This window comes from Lycorma delicatula, chromosome 1 (assembly GCF_047948215.1).
Source record: "Lycorma delicatula isolate Av1 chromosome 1, ASM4794821v1, whole genome shotgun sequence".
NCBI lineage: Eukaryota > Metazoa > Arthropoda > Insecta > Hemiptera > Fulgoridae > Lycorma > Lycorma delicatula.
The window spans coordinates 327,599,259-327,619,573 of NC_134455.1; the positions used below are offsets into that span (position 1 = coordinate 327,599,259).

Consider the following 20,315-nt stretch of genomic DNA (forward strand, 5'->3'; position numbering starts at 1 on the left):
AGGCTTGAGTTCACAAAACTTAGAAAATCCTATTTTCAGCAATGGATACCTCTGTTTAAACACTGCAAAAGCTTCACGGAGATTACACAGAATTAATTCTTTCTGAACATGCTCTCATCTTCCATTTACTTTAAGAGAAATAATTTTTTTTTTTGGGCGTCATTCTACTTATTTCCTCACTCTCATACAGATCAGTTACTTTTTTGCTGTTTCAAAATCTAAGGTTATACCAGGTTTAGGATCAGGACATGACATGACACTTTTTCTTTAACCAGGCTTTTAGCTTTCCTTGCAATGAATTCTGATACTGCAAATTCATCTTGAATATCTTTTAAAGTCCAGCTTTTAGGAAGCATTGTCAATATTTCCATCCTGATGCTCTTATCATCTGTAATATTAAATTTTTCCTTCAATTGGTTGATAATTTCACGGTCAGAGGAGAGAGGAGAGAGACATCTTGTTTAGAATCTGAATCCATGTTCAGTATTTTGCTTTTGAACACTACTGCTGCTTTCTTAAGCTTTTCCTGAGGTATTTTCTCTCATAGTCATTTTTTCTGAATAGGTGATTCATTTAAAACAGACAAACTTTTGTTTAGAAAGGATCTAATTGTTGAAATTCTTCATCAGAATTAGATTCTTTAGCATTATTTTTAACAGATGTTTCTGTTTGCAGCGACTATCACAAATTTTTTAACCTTGTTGAAAAGTAAATGTTTGCACAAAGTTCTTGCTTAAACTTCTCAGGTTTTTCTTACAGGGATTATGACTTAACTTTTCAAATGGATTGCAACAGTACATTTTACTTGAAGCTGTAGAAGTTGATGGTTCCGATGGACACTGTATTCTTGTCCAAGGCTGTGATGAATTAGTCATAAAACTCCAAACCTGTAGAGAAAGGCAAGCTCGGTCAACAAAGAGTGACTAAAAAATTTGAAAAATATTTTTTCTATCACATTATAGATATGATCAGCCCTCTTGGAGAGTACACCACTGAACCTTCTGTTAAAACAGATGATCCAGACTGATTATTACTTTACTTGTCTCAACAGGATGAAACATGCACATTCTTTTGCTGGCACTAGGAGTGCATGTCATGACATGCTACTCTTCTGCCTCATCAAGTGACCCAGTCTGGAAGACTGGAAGGGAAGGGTTTTCATTGGTTGTATCTCAATTAGCAATTGCCACATAATAAGAATATTCCACTGTATCTAATTATTACAAAATTATTTTTTATCATGATTCCATTATAAAATGTTTACCACATGTATAAGGCATTACGAAGCAAAAAAATATATTTTTCAAATTATCAAAAAATGAACTATATCACAAAACCGTGCTAAGTTATATATAATATGAAAGCCCATTCCAAGAGCTTTAAAATGACACCAAACTGAGCTCTCTGTTTCTTATAGAGTCCTACACATGAATCTGAAAGTGCATTATTTTCACTGATTTGATGTGGCATGTCCCTTATAGAACCAGTTGTAACATAAGAAAAAAATCTATATATTGCTTATAAGTACTTTATCTGCTTTTAATGATTAAACTTTAATTATGGTTTGTCTTTGCAGAAACTTTTGTTTATAGATGATCATTTCATACTATTGTTTCTTCAAGTCTTCAGTTGATTGATGAGTCTTCATAATGTGATGATTTACAAACTTGTATACATATATTTTTACTCTACAGTATTTATTGAATTGCATTGAATTTGTATGCTTCTGTAAATTCTCTACCATATTGTTATTGAGCAGTTATATGAGCAGTTGATTATTTAATGAGCAAAATAATGAGTTTAATGAGAACATTATATTTTGCAAATATTGCTTTTGGCATACCCAAACAATGTTGAAAATTTGAATGTAGCACATGTAAGCAATATTGAGAACACAAAAATTTTATGTACAGTTGTAAGAGATAGAATGTAACTTTGTAATGATATTGAAAGTTAGTAATGATATTGTATCTATGCAACATCGTGTATCATATTTATAAATAAAATCTGTTGTTGACACAACAGACTTCCTTGCATCCCTATTTAATTACATATACACATTTTTTGCTGAACTTCATGTACTATACTTTTAAGTTAAGTATTGTAAAATTAATCATTTCTTATTGTATTAATTATTAAAAAAAAATTAATTATTAAATTATTACTTGAATACTGTCAAGTTATTTGACAGTGTGTAAAAGTAAAACTTCAAGATCATGCACAATATTCAATTATACTGAAGAATAGCCATGAAAATTTCCTTAGCATTTTATTATGTGGTGAACATGTCCGATCCATAACAATGCACACATCGGTTTAAGTCCGATAATACAATAATTTATTAATAAAAACAAATTATTGTATTATTTGTTTAATTATCAACCTCTTTGTAAATTTTTTTTTGTTAACCTTTTTACAGCCAAGAAGTTTCTTAAATCAATTTAAAAAAAATTGTGTTAGTTCAAAAGTTTATTAATGTATTCCACCCATCTAGAATGTTTCTCATCTTGAGTAATTCCATCCATATCTACATACAGGTTGTTCAGAAATAAAATTGTACTCGAAGTGATTCTGGAGCAAAAATTATAGATTAAAAATTGAGACAGTGCTGCTGAAAATTTTTTTCTGTTATAAACAGTTATCTTAACGAACATGTTGGTATCTCTGACTATTCTAAATAAAGAATTTGTTGACATTTGGCAATTATATCTAAGAAAATTGTGATTTATGTTTTATGATTTTTTGTATCCTTCTGGTTATTAAACACCATAAGTTAAAAATTAGTTTTAAATATTTATTTCTGTTACCTTGATTTAGCTGTATTCTTGCATCTTTTGAAGTTAACCTCACTTTCATTTTTTTGGAGATTTTAACTTTTAAAACTGGGATAATGTACATTTTTATTTAAATTTTGTCTGGTATGACATCAATTCAACAGCACATTCAGTTACATCTGAATGTAACATCTGCATATGTAACTTGCCTTTCAACTTTTTTATAGATAATTGCAATCCTGTTATTCCAATAAAATTTATTTTACTATTGTAAAATATTTTACTAATGTAAAAATTATTACAAATCCTTACAGTAAGTATGAAATAACATCAAAGCTGGAGCAACCAGTAGTACAGCAGGTCACATTAAATTTTTATACCCAGTGAAGGATTTTTAGTATACATTTAGTATTACTCAAAGGAATCAGCCAATGATTTTACAGTATTTTCTATGCTCAAAGCGTATAGTAAGAAATGTTATTTCTTTCTATATTGCTTTCCATATGAAAAATTCAAAAATCTTTATTAGGATATCATTTGGAGTGTTTTGAATGCTTTGTTTGAATTCAGAACATGACAAACCATAAACATTAAATATATTATAATATACTCTTCTCATGGCACCACTGCATTGAGGATTATACTATCCGCTATCCTCAGGATATAGCATATATAAGTATATAAGTAAATGTAATTTAGATTTATGTAAAGAAAAAAATTGTGAAAGTAAAAGAGTAAATATATTTTATGTTTGTTCTTAATGTACAAATACAACAGTTACATCATACACTTTTTCATCGTGATTGATTTTTATACACATTCATCATGATTGATTTTATACACATTCATCATGCACATCTGGTAACAATCTGCAAGGAGGTGGTTTGATAGAACAGCAATCACACACTTCTTTTCCATTATTATAACACTGCTTAGGACATTCTGAAAATGCAGGTCTTGGATTTGGATATTTTATACAATCAGCTCTTTCATGTGGAAAGTAACATAATGGTGGATATCGAGCTGGTGGACAACAAGGCATGCATATTCTACCACATTCTACTGAACCATATTCTACTCTTGCACCTGGTGGGCGAACAAATTTAAGACACGGTGGCATTTTTGGACAAGGTATTTTTTTTTCTACTTTTTCTACAAATACTGGACACTCATCGCCTTTTCGGGTTGTACCATGTGATCCCTGTATACCTTGCAGTGTTCTGAATGTTGAAAACTGTGCATTTTGATGCGACTGCTGTAGAGACTGATTTCCCTGAAACAAGTTAATTTTTTTTGACATTTATAGATTACCTTCTAAATCTAGATGTAAATTGAGATTATATGAAAGATTATTACTAAAGGCCAATTTAATGGATTTCAAATATTTAACTATAACCATGATTATTAAGACATTATTTAAGACAATATATGAAGTTTCTTCATATTCTAGTTATACTGCAATGTGACCAATCTATGCCCTTAGATATATAAGGGCATATATATATGCCCTGATATATATATGCAGATATATATATGAAGAGCATATGTATTTTGATATATGCTCTTATTTTCAATTTTGATATAGCATTAAGATGACAGCCTGACATTATTACTTATTACCCAATGAGTAGTTACATGGTTCTTTCGTGCAACTTATTCATTGTTAATTTATTAAAATATAAGAAATTAAGCTAAAAACTAAAGCTAGGTAAAGGAAAAAACTACATTAAAATGTGATGCAGATAGGATGTGGTACACAGTCAAGCAGCAGCAGCTAATACTTAGCTACTTAGTAGCTAGAGTAAGTCAATTTACTTCCTATGCATGTCTTTTGGACCCTTGCCTTAAAATACTTAAACCAGTCAGTTTCAAGACATGTAAAAAACAACTTTTCCTTGACCATGCAGTCCTCCCTAGTCAGTAAAGACTTTTTAATGTGGTATTAAAACTTGCATTGAGTATTAATAAAACTTGCATTGAGTATTAATAAAACTTGCATTGAGTATTAATAAAACTTGCATTGAGTATTAATAAAACTTGCATTGAGTATTAATAAAACTTGCATTGAGTATTAATAAAACTTGCAGTGAGTATGTCCAGCAGTTTTTCTAAAACTTTTATTTCAAGTCTCGATAAACCCCTAGGTTAGAAAATGAGTTGTGATTATTACTGCTAGTTTTTTGTAAAACTTGTGTAATTAAGAGTATATTTCTTTTATTATTTTATTCATACATGTAATGCCAGTGAATATTTCACAAGTACATGCAATTTGATAAATTTGCTGTATAGCAATGTTAAGAAAAGTTAGGCAATATTGTACAAAACAGATTTGCAGAGTGAAATTCTAAGGAGAGAAATTAAAATGGCAATGGCAATCAAGGGTATGCAATCATGCAGTGCATATTGCCAATATGACACCAGCCTGTAACATCTCCAAGAGAAGAAACAGTGTATTTTGTAGAAGTAATTGGTTTCTGCTCAGTTTGCATTTAAGGTCTCAGACCTTCAGTTCCCTCCCAGTTGTGGAGGCTCTCCTTCAGGTTCTTTCTTTCCAAATGATTGTTTGAAGTATACAGGTATGAGACCAGTAACTACCCGTATGCATTATTAGGGGTAATTTTTTAATTTTTAGGGCCAACTAATTTGTTTTTCAGTTATTTGGTCCTCCTTAATGTCATAGGACAGATCCGAATTTCTCAATTATTGGTAATGTTCTAAGTGAGGACAAGAATAGCATCAATGATTCTACTTCACTTTTTCCATTCCACAACTGCTCAGACACAGAGGCAGATTTTATTATTGAACAGCCTCACACATTTTCAGACTTGAGGTTAAATAAGCCAGGAAAATGGCATAAAATCATGCCATTGACAGACAGCATTGAAAAACTATGTTCCCGGACAAGCTGTTCCGAAATTGTAAATGCATTGAAAACCAAATAAAGGTTTTCTTGTATTCCTTTACTTAAAACCTTAAAAAAGAGGGCTAACATATGTCTGTACCCTGCAGAAAAGAAGAACTGGAACAGACAATGCACCCAACTCCTGGAGAAGAAGACTTAAGCCTGAAAAGATTAATTTTTATAACAAAACCAAAGGCCCAGTAGATGAATTAAACCACAAATGTGGATTAAACAAATTGATCAATAGATTTCAATGCAATGATTTATTAGGGATGGAACCTTAAATCTCATGCAATATGACGATTAGAGGTTGCTTTCCATCAATGAGTGCTAAAAAAAAATTTACTGATTGCACCCAAAACATTAACAAAGACTACCCCAAAAAAATCTAACTAGATATTTTTTGTAGCTTCTGCATCTTAAAATCTACTGAATTTCTTAAATACATTTATAAATCTTGATTTATCCTCAAGATTACAATACAATTAAATTTCATTAAAGATTATGCAACTAAAATAAATAGGAATTTAATATTATTTGAAGTATTGATTCAAAAATTTCATGTGACTGTACATATAATCTAAAAAAGTATAAATTATTTGCTACAGATAAATACCTTTTGTTGTTGATATGAATCTAAGTTTTTTACTTTTGAAAAGTACACTGTATTCATACATAATTTTATTAGTTTAATATTAGACAATGACATGTTTATAATTTGTGTAGTGTATATGTAAATATGTTGTTAGTGTTATTGTTCTGTATATTTGTAATCCTACTTAAGAGAATTTGATCATTTTAAATAACTCATTGTTGTGCAGTTTGTAATATTAAGCCATCAATTCTTTTTCTTCTCATTTAAAAATATAGTATTCTTCTTAAATAAAAAAAGGTCTCTTTTTAGAGAAATATATATTTTTCCTAAATTTATAATATTGTAAGATTTGTTCAGTAACATGTAAATGATTTCAATAACTAATTTTTATGTTTTTAAGAAATATAATTTTTCAAATAATTTTTAAAACATTTTTGTTGCTTGTTACAGGAAATAAATAATAAGAAAAAGTAATATTTATTTACTAGGATAGCATATGTTTCAGTTATATTATTACTATTATTCATTTATGAATAAGTTATAACATTTTAATCTTTTGTAGTTTATATGTGTAACAGTAGGAAAGTATTAGTGTAAAAACTTACTGCCCATTTATTTTTTATTTTCTTGAATTTTACGATACTCAATAAAAATACAGAAAAATGTAAAAAATATAGATTTTCTCTGTATGGATATATTCATAAATTATATATATTTTTTAAATCCACTCTGGTTTACTTTTAAGAATGGTATTACTCTCTGTAAGAAAGATATTTTTGTTTCAATTGCCATTATTAATAATTACTAAACCATCTAGAAAGTAATTCTAATCAATTTTTTTTTTAAATTACATCATCTCATTAGGAAAAAATAAATAACATTTGTCTATACGTTATTAAATAAATTTGTCTGGATTTGAATCCACATTTAGTATATAACATACTTATATACTAATACATACTTACATTTACTTATATTTTTCCTTCAGGTTTCCTTGATGATCCTTCCAGTAAAGGTTGAAACACTTTTTTATTATCCTTGGATTAGGTAATCATTCCTGAAGTGATTCATATAGTGAACTTATTTAAATTAAATGTTTATAGTTTTTAAGTTTTCAAACTTGCCAAAAAATTGTAGTTTGGAAAAAAATTAATTTTTTATTCACTCCCATGATAAATTATTTGGATTATAAGGTATAAAATGTAGTAATGAAATGTAAAATTAAAACATTCTTTTCGTGATTTTTCTTTAAATAATAGTCATAAAGTTTAATAAATTGTTAAATTTTGTTACTGGAGAGGAAGGAGTAACTGAAATTATATAAAAATGTTGAGATTATTTAACCTTTTTTTCAATAAATGCTAGTATGGACGTTTTAATGTGTTGGACCAGTAATCTACAACTTAGTTTTTTAGATCTTATGATCTTTTCGTTTTAGATCGTGTGTATATATGTATATATATATATATATATATATATATATATATATATAAAATATAAAATGGTTGGACAATCATTATAAGCAGTAAAAATATTACTTTTAATGTATACTTTCAAAATAGTACATGTATATTTATCTATTTACAAGTGTTTATTTGTGCATTTCTGCTATCATGCAGTGCACATTTAATTTCTTTGAATATTTAAGTTATGGAGTTATGTAGTTTTCACTACATATTAACACACTTTAAAATACGTTATATTTTTCAGTATGCTTTTTTTTATTCAAAACATAGTTTAGTGATATAGTTTTTATCAAACTATGATTTTGGTGGCTTTTTATTTCAGTTAAGTATTGAATTTTCCTAATTCAAATGAATTTTATTTTTAATTGTTAATTGAACTTTAGTAAATTTATCTTTATTTTATAAATGTTATAATCAATTTTTATTAATATAAATGTTTTGTTCATATATAAATAGAGTATACCAATTTGCAGGTTTTTGATTTAAGTGCAACATGGTCTCAATTTTAGGTAGAAGGCTTTGTTTACAAGACTACCAGTTGCAGAAAACCTTGATGTGGGTGGACAGAGTGTAAAAACGATTCCCTGAAAAGAGTTTTGGAGACATTATCTCTTGACAGCTCTCTTGAGGTTATCTACAGGTAAGTTCCTGGTTGCAGGAATTCCAACATGAATTCCATATGATTTCAGAGATTGCAAAACTTTAATAAAGTGTTCAATGTAAATTTTAGAAATTGGGAGGAATTAGATACTACCATCTTGTAGGTATTTTTAGCATATTATATTAGTATGATATGCATAGGCATATTATAGCATATTACTGTTATGATATGAAATAATATGAAAGATGTAATTTCTTCATTATTTCAAATTAACAAGAAAGAAAAAGAAAAAGTGTTTCTGACTAAGTCTGTAGTATAATAGTTGTGTAAACTGTGAATGATATGATGACATACAGTTCATATCACAACTTTGATCTGTAAAATTATTATTTGATGCATCTTCCACATTCTATATACATGTACTTCCAATAACATACTACACTTGACGAATTTTGTTTAATTTGACATAACATGTTGAAATATGCAGACACAGTAGAATTCCTCCATCCACTAAATTAATAGTATCTGACATCTCATGTGACACTATTACTGAGCACTACCTACACCGTGCTCTACAGATGAACTAATAGAACATTGTGTTAATCATATGTTGAAATATGTAATAAAGAAATTGTTGTGAGTATTATCTTTTTACGAATTGTTCAGTAAATATATAATGCAGTTTTAACTCGCCATACATCATGAGTGACATCTTTTGAGTGTAAGTCAATAGTTATAATAATATTAATTCATTAATTAGCCAGATAAAGTATATAATTTGAATGGGGTCATCACCCCATAATGCTATGTAAAACCTTACAAAATGATATTAGTGTCAGTATAATGAGTCTTGAAAATCAAATATATCTGAAATACGTCAAACATGTATTTTAATTACGATGAAGCTTAGAAAGGTAGATAATTGTACTCATTATAAATTATGATGATTTTAGCAGAAAAAAATTGTATTAATCTAATTTAAAAATTTTATACAAAAAAAAATTATACAAAAACTATCATCTTACATAAACAACTTTAAAAAAATTATTCACTGGGCATTTTCAGCAGCTATCATATTGGTTTTTAATGTAATGCTATGTAACTTTTTGTGCAATAGTAGAATTATCCCAAAACTTAGCAGCTCATTTTTTTTTACCTTAAAGTGGCAAAAATAGCTTTTTTCAAAAACTGAGATAATATATCAATCTGGATTTTTTCTTCAAATGTCATGTTTACACCAATCTGGGCTCACTTCTACTTATTTCCATTTTACATTATATAGTCAATCAAAATTCTAGGCATCTACAACACTTTTACTTTTTAATTCCAATGCCATTCATTTGTGTTTGATTCTCAAAGGGAGCCTATCCTACTTTGTAATTGTAACTTTTATTTTTCAGTTTGTTTATAAAAAAAAATTTATCTGCACTCTCTCTTGTCAGCTGCTATGAAGAAATAATTTTAGACATGATGTATAATACATTTTGCCTATTTTGAAGAAAGAAAAAACAATCCACATTTGTTTCAAATCTAAATTTAATATATTTATTTTTTTATAAAAATATGTACTTTGGGATTACGATTCAGTGGTTTATTCTTTAACCACCAGGATGACACAAACATCCTTGTGCATGATCCTGGACTTGTCATTCATCTTAAAAAAACTATTTTTTTTTTTTTTTAATGAATAATTCACCACATGGCGCTGTGCATGGTAAATTTTGTAGCAGATGAAAAATAACATGCCAGATTAGGTTTTAAGCCAGGTGAAAGGTCGAGCGAGACTCTTCCATTCCACCATGGAGATTGGCATAATTGGTATTTTCACTTTTAGCCCAATAATAAGCATTTCGACAGAGTAGTCAGCTTTCACTTGGACAACAACAAAATCAGCTAATAATAATGAGTATGTCTTGTATAAAAACATATCACCGTTCTTTATGTATTTGCTCAAGCAAATGTCATAGAAAACAAGTTCACTTAATGCTTTTTAACTGTATAGGTAAAATGGCATAAATCTACAGTGACACTTTAGTTTTACACTTTGGTATTGGCTGTTGTTTCCTACATAATATATATATTATATTCACTAATATGTTTGGTTTATTTAATTTGATATGAATTACACCAGTCATTTGGCATTGCTCTTGTCACATGTATGTATAATTTTTCCTAACATTCAAGAGTACTATGTTATTCTGTACATAAACAAAATGGACAAATATTCAACCACTAACTTATATGTATTTATAAACTTAAAAATGATAAAACTTGCATAAAATATATCTAAATAATCTTCAATTTTAACACATTTTATCGAACACCAGAAATATGTCAACTGATAAAACAGTGAAAAACAACAGCACCATAGACTCTGATGCTTCTGATAGTTAAAGTAAATTTAGTTACAAAGATTGAAACTAAAAAGTAATGTTTTTATACAATATAATTTGGCCACAGGATTTATAAAATTCCTCAGAGATTGATGAACTGCAGTTTTTCTTTAATAATACTTAAAAAATAATAACATACTTAAAAAAAAATCATCCTTCAAAAAATAGTTTCACAACTACTTTTGAAAATAGGAGATAGCATTATTAGGAATATCGGGTGAAAGACTAATAGTTTGAGCAAAAAAATCTAAGAAGGGAAAGTGTTTTTGGCAAGGATTAGGGATACAAACCAAAAATATGTGGCAGTAGAAAATTATGACAGAGAAGACAGCACTCCTTGATTAGTTATGACTGTGAGAATAGCAGTCACAATCAATCCTACTGGCATCTTTCTTCCAGAGAATAATATATTATGACACCAGAATTCCATGTATATCTTTTATTTCTTTATGGGCTTTGTGTAAGAGGAAGCAGTACCAATTTCCATATTCTTCTTAATCCTTCGGATATTTCTTTTCAAAGCTTTCATGACTGTTGAATTATAACCTTCCAGGAAATAAATGCTATGTAGCTCATGTGCTAAATGCTTGGCTGTCACACTCATAATAGAAAAAGTTTGGACATTGTCTGGAATCTTAAGAATTTGTTTTAGAAAAAAAAACAGCCAAGTCCTTTTCATTGTTTTAAGAAGACACAATCTTATTTAGATTAGTCTTATTCAGACTTTCCATTTTACTTTAAAATGTAATGTGCTATAAATAAAATTAATTCAAAAATATCTTGCAGAAACCCTATTCCCTGTTGTGAATGTTTGATATTGAAAATAATGTTTAATGCAATCTACTTTTTAACTTTTAGTTTGAAAAATTAACAGGATGATGAAAATTTTCAATTAAAGATTGAGAGTTTTTCTTCAGTGATGGTAAAATTAAATTCTTTGTGACTTAAATTTTGTGTACTATATAATCTTGTATACTAAATTATTTTAAATTTCCTAATTGTTGAGAAAATAATTACTTTTATTTCTCAATTATTGCAAGGCATTTTGTTTTCTTTAAAACAGTAAATTTTAAAATTACATTAAGAGATCATATATTGTCTATAAACCAGCCCAAAAAATTAACAATTGGATTATTTTAATCCAAAGTATCTGTATGTTATTTGGTTATTGTAGACTAGAAATGCAAATGTTATAAATAACCTGCTTGTGTCCTGCTAAAGACACTGATTCTACTTTTAATGCTTTTTGTTTCATTTCTGTTTTAATTCCAAATTTCTGTTTATCATTCCATAAAAACATAATAAAGTGCACCCTCATCATGACCTCTCATTAAATTTCAATGGAAATTTAATAGCAGCACTAATGACTCATAACTGTTCTCAAGGTTGATTCTTATCTTGACTGGAACTTAACATTAATTCTGCCCTGAAAAAGACAATTTATTCTCTCTTTTTTTCAGTTAAGTTCCAGCTCCTTTCCTTTTGTTATTTGTAGATATGAATTTGTGGTAATCATTGTTCTACACAAGACATATTTTAATTATAGGGAAGATGTTTATGTTAAGTTCTTCAAGCAGACTGCCATTTCTGTTAAAACAAAATACATTTTTGTTTGCTCATTAATTATTTTATTTTTTTATTTTGACTTTTATTTTATTCTTATGTTAAATCTAGCCCATTTTTAGTAATCATGTAACAATACGTACCACTTAAATATCTAGATCCCAACACACATGAGTATGAAATTTTACAAACACAACATTTTAAATGAACAGCAGAACATAATCTGATTAGAAAATATCATAAGATTTCATAATAGTGGTTTAATGTTTTTGAGTTAGATGCTGTTATCAGAACGTTAGGTGCCAGAAACTTCATTGAGGAACATGGGGATAAGCCTATGAAATGAAAAAAGACATTGTGAAAGTGGTACAAGCAATGCCTTGTCTTTATTTCTCAAATTTCTGATTTAAAAAAAGTTGTATCAAAACTGATTGAAAGAAACATAATATTCATTTAAAAAAACACCTAAACAAAAAATATCGTTAGGAAAATGGCAATTTCTCCTTTGTTCTCCTTCTGTCCGCTTTTTTTAAATTTTTATATAATAATTTATATCTCAAGTTCGGATAGATGAATCACATTTAAAATTAGCAAACATTTTAAAATTAAAAAACATTTAAAATTAGCAAAAAATCAGGACTTAATACCTTTGCAAATTACAAAATGGCGGCCATGTTAGAAAGAAGCCGTAATAAGAAAGGGAGTCCGACAAGGATGTTCCCTATCTCCGTTACTTTTTAATCTTTACATGGAACTAGCAGTTAATGATGTTAAAGAACAATTTAGATTCGGAGTAACAGTACAAGGTGAAAAGATAAAGATGCTACGATTTGCTGATATAGTAATTCTAGCCCAGAATAAAAAGGATTTAGAAGAAACAATGAACGGCATAGATTAAGTCCTATGCAAGAACTATCGCATGAAAATAAACAAGAACAAAACAAAAGTAATGAAATGTAGTAGAAATAACAAAGATGGACCACTGAATGTGAAAATAGGAGGAGAAAAGATTATGGAGGTAGAAAAGTTTTGTTATTTGGGAAGTAGAATTACTAAAGATGGACGAAGCAGGAGGGATATAAAATGCCAAATTGCACAGGTGAAATGAGCCTTCAGTCAGAAATATAATTTGTTTAAATCAAAAATTAATTTAAATGTCAGGAAAAGATTTTTGAAAGTATATGTTTGGAGCGTCGCTTTATATGGAAGTGAAACTTGGATGATTGGAGTCCCTGAGAAGAAAAGATGTGGTGCTATGTGGTTGAAATGTGGTGCTATAGGAAAATGTTAAAAATCAGATGGGCGGATAAAGTGACAAATGAAGAGGTGTTGTGGCTAATTGATGAAGAAAGAAGCATTTGGAAAAATATAGTTAAAATAAGAGACAGACTTATAGGTATCATAGCATTCTGGAATAGTCGCTTTAATATTGGACAGGTAGAAGGAAAAAATTGTGCATGCAGGCAACATTTGGAATATGTAAAACAAATTGTTAGGGATGTAGGATGTAGGGGGTATACCGAAATTAAACGACTAGCAATAGATAGGGAATCTTGGAAAGCTGCATCAAACCAGTCAAATGACTGAAGACAAAAAAAAATCTTAACTTGAGATCTGCTGCATCAAACCAGTCAAATGACTGAAGACAAAAAAAAATCTTAACTTGAGATCTGCTTTTATATAAAAATAAAAAAAATTATGGACAGTGGGATAACGAAGGAGAAATTGCCATTTTTCCTAAGGATTTTTTTTAGGTGTTAAGTAAAAGTATAGCCAGCCCACCATTTTAGAAACATTCTGTGTATACCCACAAGTACATAATACTGCAGGAAAAAATATTGTTAAAAAACAAATTAAGGTTAAACTTGCTACTATTAACATTTTCTCCAAATATTATTCTTGTTGGCAATTTATTTCCTTCACTAAGTTTAATTTTAATTTTTAATTAAAATTAAATTTAATTTATTTTTTTAATTTTTCAACTACTTTTAAAAGTAAAGTATAAAGACACAGATAGCTAATTTCCAGTTTAAAGAGCTGGTACAATTTGTTTACATAGTTTGCAAAGTGTGTTTTTGTAGGTGTAAAATTTTAAACTCATGTACCCCCTTTTCCTCTGTAAAGCCTCCGGGTATCACTGTCAGATATTACTTCAGAGGATAAATGAGGATGATATGTACGAGTGTAAGTGAAAGTGTAGTCTTGTATCGTCACAGATCAACCATTTCTGAGTTGTATGGTTTTAAAACCTAATCACCAAAGAACACCGGGGTATCCGCAATCTAATATTCAAATTCGTATAAAAGTAATTACCTTTACTAGGACTTGAACGTTGGAACTGTTGACTTTGAAATCAGCTGATTTGCGAAGACATATAAAGCATAAAACAAATATATAAATAATGTAGAGTATGTATTTGTTTATAACATCATGAGGTTTGGTTTTCTGCTACGCACAGTTTTATATCAAAACACAGTGGTAGGTATCTTGTTAATGGACAGCATGGCATACATATGCGACTATTTCTAATTTTATCTACATTTATAAGTCTCTTTTTGGTCTGGTGTTTGAACAAACTTTCATTACAGCTTTCTTTTATAGTCATGAGACCTTGTTAGATGGGTGTCAGTAGAGAGGCCAATTAAAGAGTGATTCTGGATTGAATATTAGTAGCCCTTTCAGTAGATAAGGAATACAGCCGATTAAAGGTATATGTCATCTTATCAAGAAAAATTACTGCATTTGTTAATACATTTTACTAAATTGTATCATCCTTTCTGTTTCTCTAAGTAAAATAGACACTCAGATTTCAGAAATATAATCAGACTTATTCATCACAAAGTGATATTTCTACTTTCAATCTGGGTTGGTTCTAGAACTATGTTAAGGCAAAGATAGGCAATGAATAACTTTCAAAACAATATCAGGGAAAATATTTCTCTTTTTACTGTTATGATGTCAATCCTGCAGTTATACTGCACAACAAATTTCAATTTTTGCCCAATCTAATCTTTATTGATTTTTATTACCCTGAATGTGAACTAACAATGTCAATCACAAATGAATGAAAAATAATGAATGAAAGGTAAGGAAAGAGGTAAGTTCTGTGGGCGATAATTTTATAAATATAAAATTAATTCACTTGCAGAATTACTCTTCACTCTCAAGTTTTATCCTTTGTATTTATTAGTTTTTGAAAATGATTTAATATGGTGTAGTGTATTTATAAAAGTACAAATTAAACTAAGCAAAATATATATACTATATATAATATATATACTATATATACTATACATACTATAGTTTTCTAAACTATAGTTTAGAAAACCACATCTGATAAAGAACCGGTAATAAAATATAATTTTAACCCATCTTTATACAAAACCATTAGGAGAGGAAATTGGTAGTTTCAGTTTGGATTTGGTGTAAACTACCAATCTTTATACAAAACCATAGTTTCAGTTTGGATTTGGTGTAAACTACCAATCTTTATACAAAACCATACTGAAAGCATTAGAAGAAGAAACTGGTAGTTTCAGTTTGGATTTGGTGTAAACTAGTGAGGAAAGATTGAAAAATATGTCAGAAAAATGCAGCATATTGACACAAGATGAGAATGCAAGAATAGTATTAATAATGAATGACCAAGAAGTTTATGTCAGTGTGACAGAAAAATTATGTGAAAAAAATTATTCTATTATCTTGTTACCATGCTGTTGATTTGCCAGAAAGTACTGAACATCTGTTCATATGATAACACAAATATCAGAATGGATAAGTGAAGAAGATACTTTGAATCTCTGGAATATTAAATTGATATTTCGCATTTATATCACTTAAATTAAATTGTTAAGTGTTTGTCATGTAATGACAAGTAAATTATTGATCACCAAATACTAATAATTTAATTTAATTATAATAATTTAAATTTATAATAATTTAATTTAATAATAATAGTATTGCAAAATTACTCACTGCATATTACAAAAAAAAAAAAAAAAAAACATGAAAATATGTGGTAAAACGTTTTTTATTTAATAATGAATGTGATTCTATGTGAGAAAAGTTTTATAAATATCCAATTAATTCACTTTAGAATAACCTCTTAGTTTTATCCTTTTTATTTATTAGTTTTTGAAAATGACTACATAGTAGAATGTATGTCTAGAAATATAAATTATACTTGGCAAAGTACAGTCATAGTTTAGGAAATATATCTGATATAAGAACCAGTGATAAAATCTTATTAGGAAGGGAAGTGGGTATTTTTAATTGTTGAGGAAAGATTTAAAAATAAGTCAGGGAAATTAGTAATGTGAATTTTTTTGTTTTATCCATCATTAATTAATTTTATTTGCATTCATCTAATATCTCCGGTAAAAGTCTACAGGGAGGGGGTTTTATGCTGCAACAATCACAAACGCTTCTCATCTTAATACAGTCTTTTGCACATTCTGAATAAGATGGTCTTGGGTTTGGCTTTCTGTTACACACAGATTTTGGTTTTATATCAAAACACAGTGGTGGATATCTTGCTAATGGACAACATGGCATACATATTCGACCACATCTAATTTTATCTACATCATAAGTTTTTTTTCTGCCTGGTGGTTGAACAAACTTTAGGCATGGTGGCAAAACTGGACACCTGGTTATTTTAATTCGTTTTCTCTCTTCTTCTCCACATTTTATAAAGGTAGCTGCTGCATAATCTGATCCCGGAATACTTTCTTTAGCTTTTAGTGAAGATGTTGAAAAGTTTGATGTCTGTAGGTAGGTATTAAAATGCACATTTTTGAGAAGTTGTTTTGAATGAATTTGAAGCCCCTTATTTGAAAGATGACGGTGATTCAGAGATTGTACAGCAGATTCAGGATAAACAGAAAGTTCATCAGGAACTTTTGGAACAATGTCACTTGTTCTGGAATGAAGAGATGAAGACTGCGAGGTGTTCAAAGTGGTAGATCTCTCTGCTTGAGAAAGGCATCGAATCTGAAAAAATTAGTTCTTGTTAAAATAAGAATTATTTACAAAGATCATCTCTGTATTACAGATGTTTACAAAATAAGTACTTATGTATTAGCCTGTTGACCATAATTGAAAATTCTTCAAAGTTACACTGACATATTTTACTTATTAAAAATATAAGCAATATTGCTTCTGATTATAGATATAAATTAAGCAAACTTAACCTGCGTTTGCTTCGCTCACTAACCTCAACTAACAGTAATGTTTTAATTATTTAAATAATGAATAATTGCAATAATTACTGAATTTATTATTTAAATACTCAAAACATAACTATTAATTAATCTAGCATGCGTAGGTTAAGTTTGATTAAATTATATTTATAAAATAAATAAATATTTATATTTATAAATATTAAAATGGTTATATCGGGTGATATTAACAATAACCCAAAAGTTTACAATTTATCGGACAACGGGCTAATACTTAAGTACCCAAAATAGAAGTGAATATCAAATTATAGCTTAAAAATATTTGAAGATATAATTATTACACAATTATTCTTGTGCTTTTATTTTGTATTGATTATTACATTATTATCTTTTATTATAACAGGTGTCATTATGATTTTAATTACAGATTTGAAGTGCTGGCAAGTAAAATGATTGGAGTAAGTCAGCCTTGAAAATCTCTATATTTTGTGCTCTGCACAATTTTACAATTCAAAGGAGTCAAGGAGTGAATATGGTTAGATAAAAACCAGAAAACATTCTTTTTGATGATTTTTCATGATAAAATGAACTAAAAAAATATTATTTTTACATTACCTTCTAAATATTTTAAGCAAATAAAATTTTCATATAATCAAAACCCAAATTGTACTTAAAAATATCTATTTTTAGTGGCATATTCACAAAATTTGTATGTTAAATTAAGTATACATACTTTTTACATAAGCAGCATAGAATCTTAATTTAATTACTACTTAAAAATTAAATAAAATAAACAACTTAATTAAATTTCTCCAAAAATTCTATTAAAAATTGTTATATATGTGTGAATATGCTTCCATAAGTTCTATTCAGAACTATGATGTACCTTCAACAGTGGTAATCAGTGATAAACAATGACAATGTAGAAGTTAGAAAACTTCAGTGGGTTGTAAAATATATACTTTTATCTGTTGTTTAATATTGTGTTCAAAAATAATATATGTGATGTGTTAAATTTAATGAGTTAATAACTTCCATATTGTTAAGCATGCTGAGTTCATGGCTTTAATGCGCTGTTTTTAAAATTTGAGTTTAAATTTATGTCATAGTTTATGAGATGATTTGCAGTATTCAGTCATCATTATATTTTTCTGCAATTATAAATTATGTGTTTTTTATTTATATTTTATGTAAAGTATTCTTTCTGAACACAGATCTGTAGCCATTTTCATGTTCTGCTTGCTTGTGTATGTTCATAATTGTAGTCGTCAGCTAATATGAGTACATTTACTAAACAGTGTAATGTGTGTGGAAATATATCATTTGCACTGTGTGTAGTGATTTAAGATAAATATTAATTACATTTTCAAAACTTATGTAAAGTTTTCCTCAGACTAATCTGTCTTGTCAATTGACTAAACACTGATCAAAAATTTCTTTGAAAATAAAAAAACAATCATAGTTTAGAAGTACTCTTAAATTTTATGAAAAAGTAAATTGTAAATACATGAAAGATTATGCTTTTAAAATAGCAATTTTTGTTATTCTCCACAAATAAAAAGACAACCATGATTTATGAAATTCTATCATAATCTCATAAACCATAGAAGCAGTATGTAAAATTCCTTTGCTCTTTTAAAGTTCCCTCCTTAATTCATGTAAAGCTAAAAATGTATTTAGATTGAGAAAAATAGGAATACCATACTAGTAAAGAGAAATTCAGGTACCCTATCTGATATCCATGTTTAGCCCCCAATTAAAAAAATCAAGTATTATGATATTCAAAGTTTCTTTTTAGAAAATGTTTGTACCTACAACAAATTTAAAACATGTAGAAGAGATTCACACAATCATGTCACAAGGGTTTAATTTCATTTGCCCTAATGCCCCTCAGTTAACAAAACCTGAAATATCATAATAATTCAAACAGTATTTCAAAATGATTTTACATTACAAAAAAAAATAAAGGTGTTCCATTTGCCACTTGTCTCTCAAAGTCTGTTGGCATCCTACCCCACCGCAGTTATCAAGACTGTGCATGAACAGTTTTATTTTAAAATAACCTCATGTTTTATGCCTTACCTCATTGGGCTTTAGCACCCCAAGCCCTTCAACGAACAAAATTTGAAATATTGCACTATTACTAATCTGTGTTTAAATGTTCCTACCATAAGAAAAATATTAGGTGATCTACTTCTGTACGTAGTTAGTTGGTTAGCTTTTTGATAGCGCAACTGAAACTCTATACTGAAATAAGAATTAATTACTGAAATCAGATTGATTAGATTACATTTATAATTTTATTTATTTATTTTCTTATTTCAATATAGCACTTCTGTGGCGCCATTTAAGAACTAATTAACTACAGTGGTAGGTCGCCTACTTCATTAATACCAAATATTAAAATATATAATAATGTCCCAGTGGTTGAGAATTTCTTGTCTGTGGATGTCTACTCTTATCTCCTCAAAATTACAAAAATTGAAGTATTGTAATATTCAAACTTACCTTTTTCACAATTTGTTCTACTTAAAAAAAAAAATAAAATTCATTTAGGAGAATAGGTTTATTCTTACTTTTAAAACACTCACTCCTTAAAATACCTTAACGAAACTTTATGATGAGTATGATCTTGTTATCCTTATCTCCCTTTATTAGCAAAAAGAAATTTTATGATTTTATCTTAATTTTCAGCTTACATTATTTTCTAAGTATTTAAATGATTGCTGCTACATTTAACAAAAATTGTATTCATATAAATTTGACTTTATAAATTTTTTGTGAGAATAATATTTAAAATCTATGTACAATGGCACACAAAATACAAGCACTTAGAAATTA

The 20,315-nt window shown here is 28.3% G+C and overlaps 1 protein-coding gene across 6 annotated transcripts in view; it reads left to right on the plus strand.

The window, feature by feature from the left end:
• Positions 1-20,078, plus strand: part of LOC142334236 (uncharacterized) — a 74,793-nt gene extending 54,715 nt beyond the window's left edge. Inside the window, exons 7-8 of one of the 6 annotated variants that reach the window (XR_012758806.1) lie at positions 8,211-8,377; positions 17,902-20,078. The gene's annotated coding sequence lies outside the window, so the exon portion shown is untranslated. Of the gene's footprint in view, positions 1-1,576; positions 2,774-8,210; positions 8,378-17,901 lie in introns of those variants that run through there. The other 5 variants (XR_012758805.1, XR_012758807.1, XR_012758808.1 and 2 more) reach the window with 5 other exon arrangements.
• Positions 20,079-20,315: the final 237 nt, after the last annotated feature.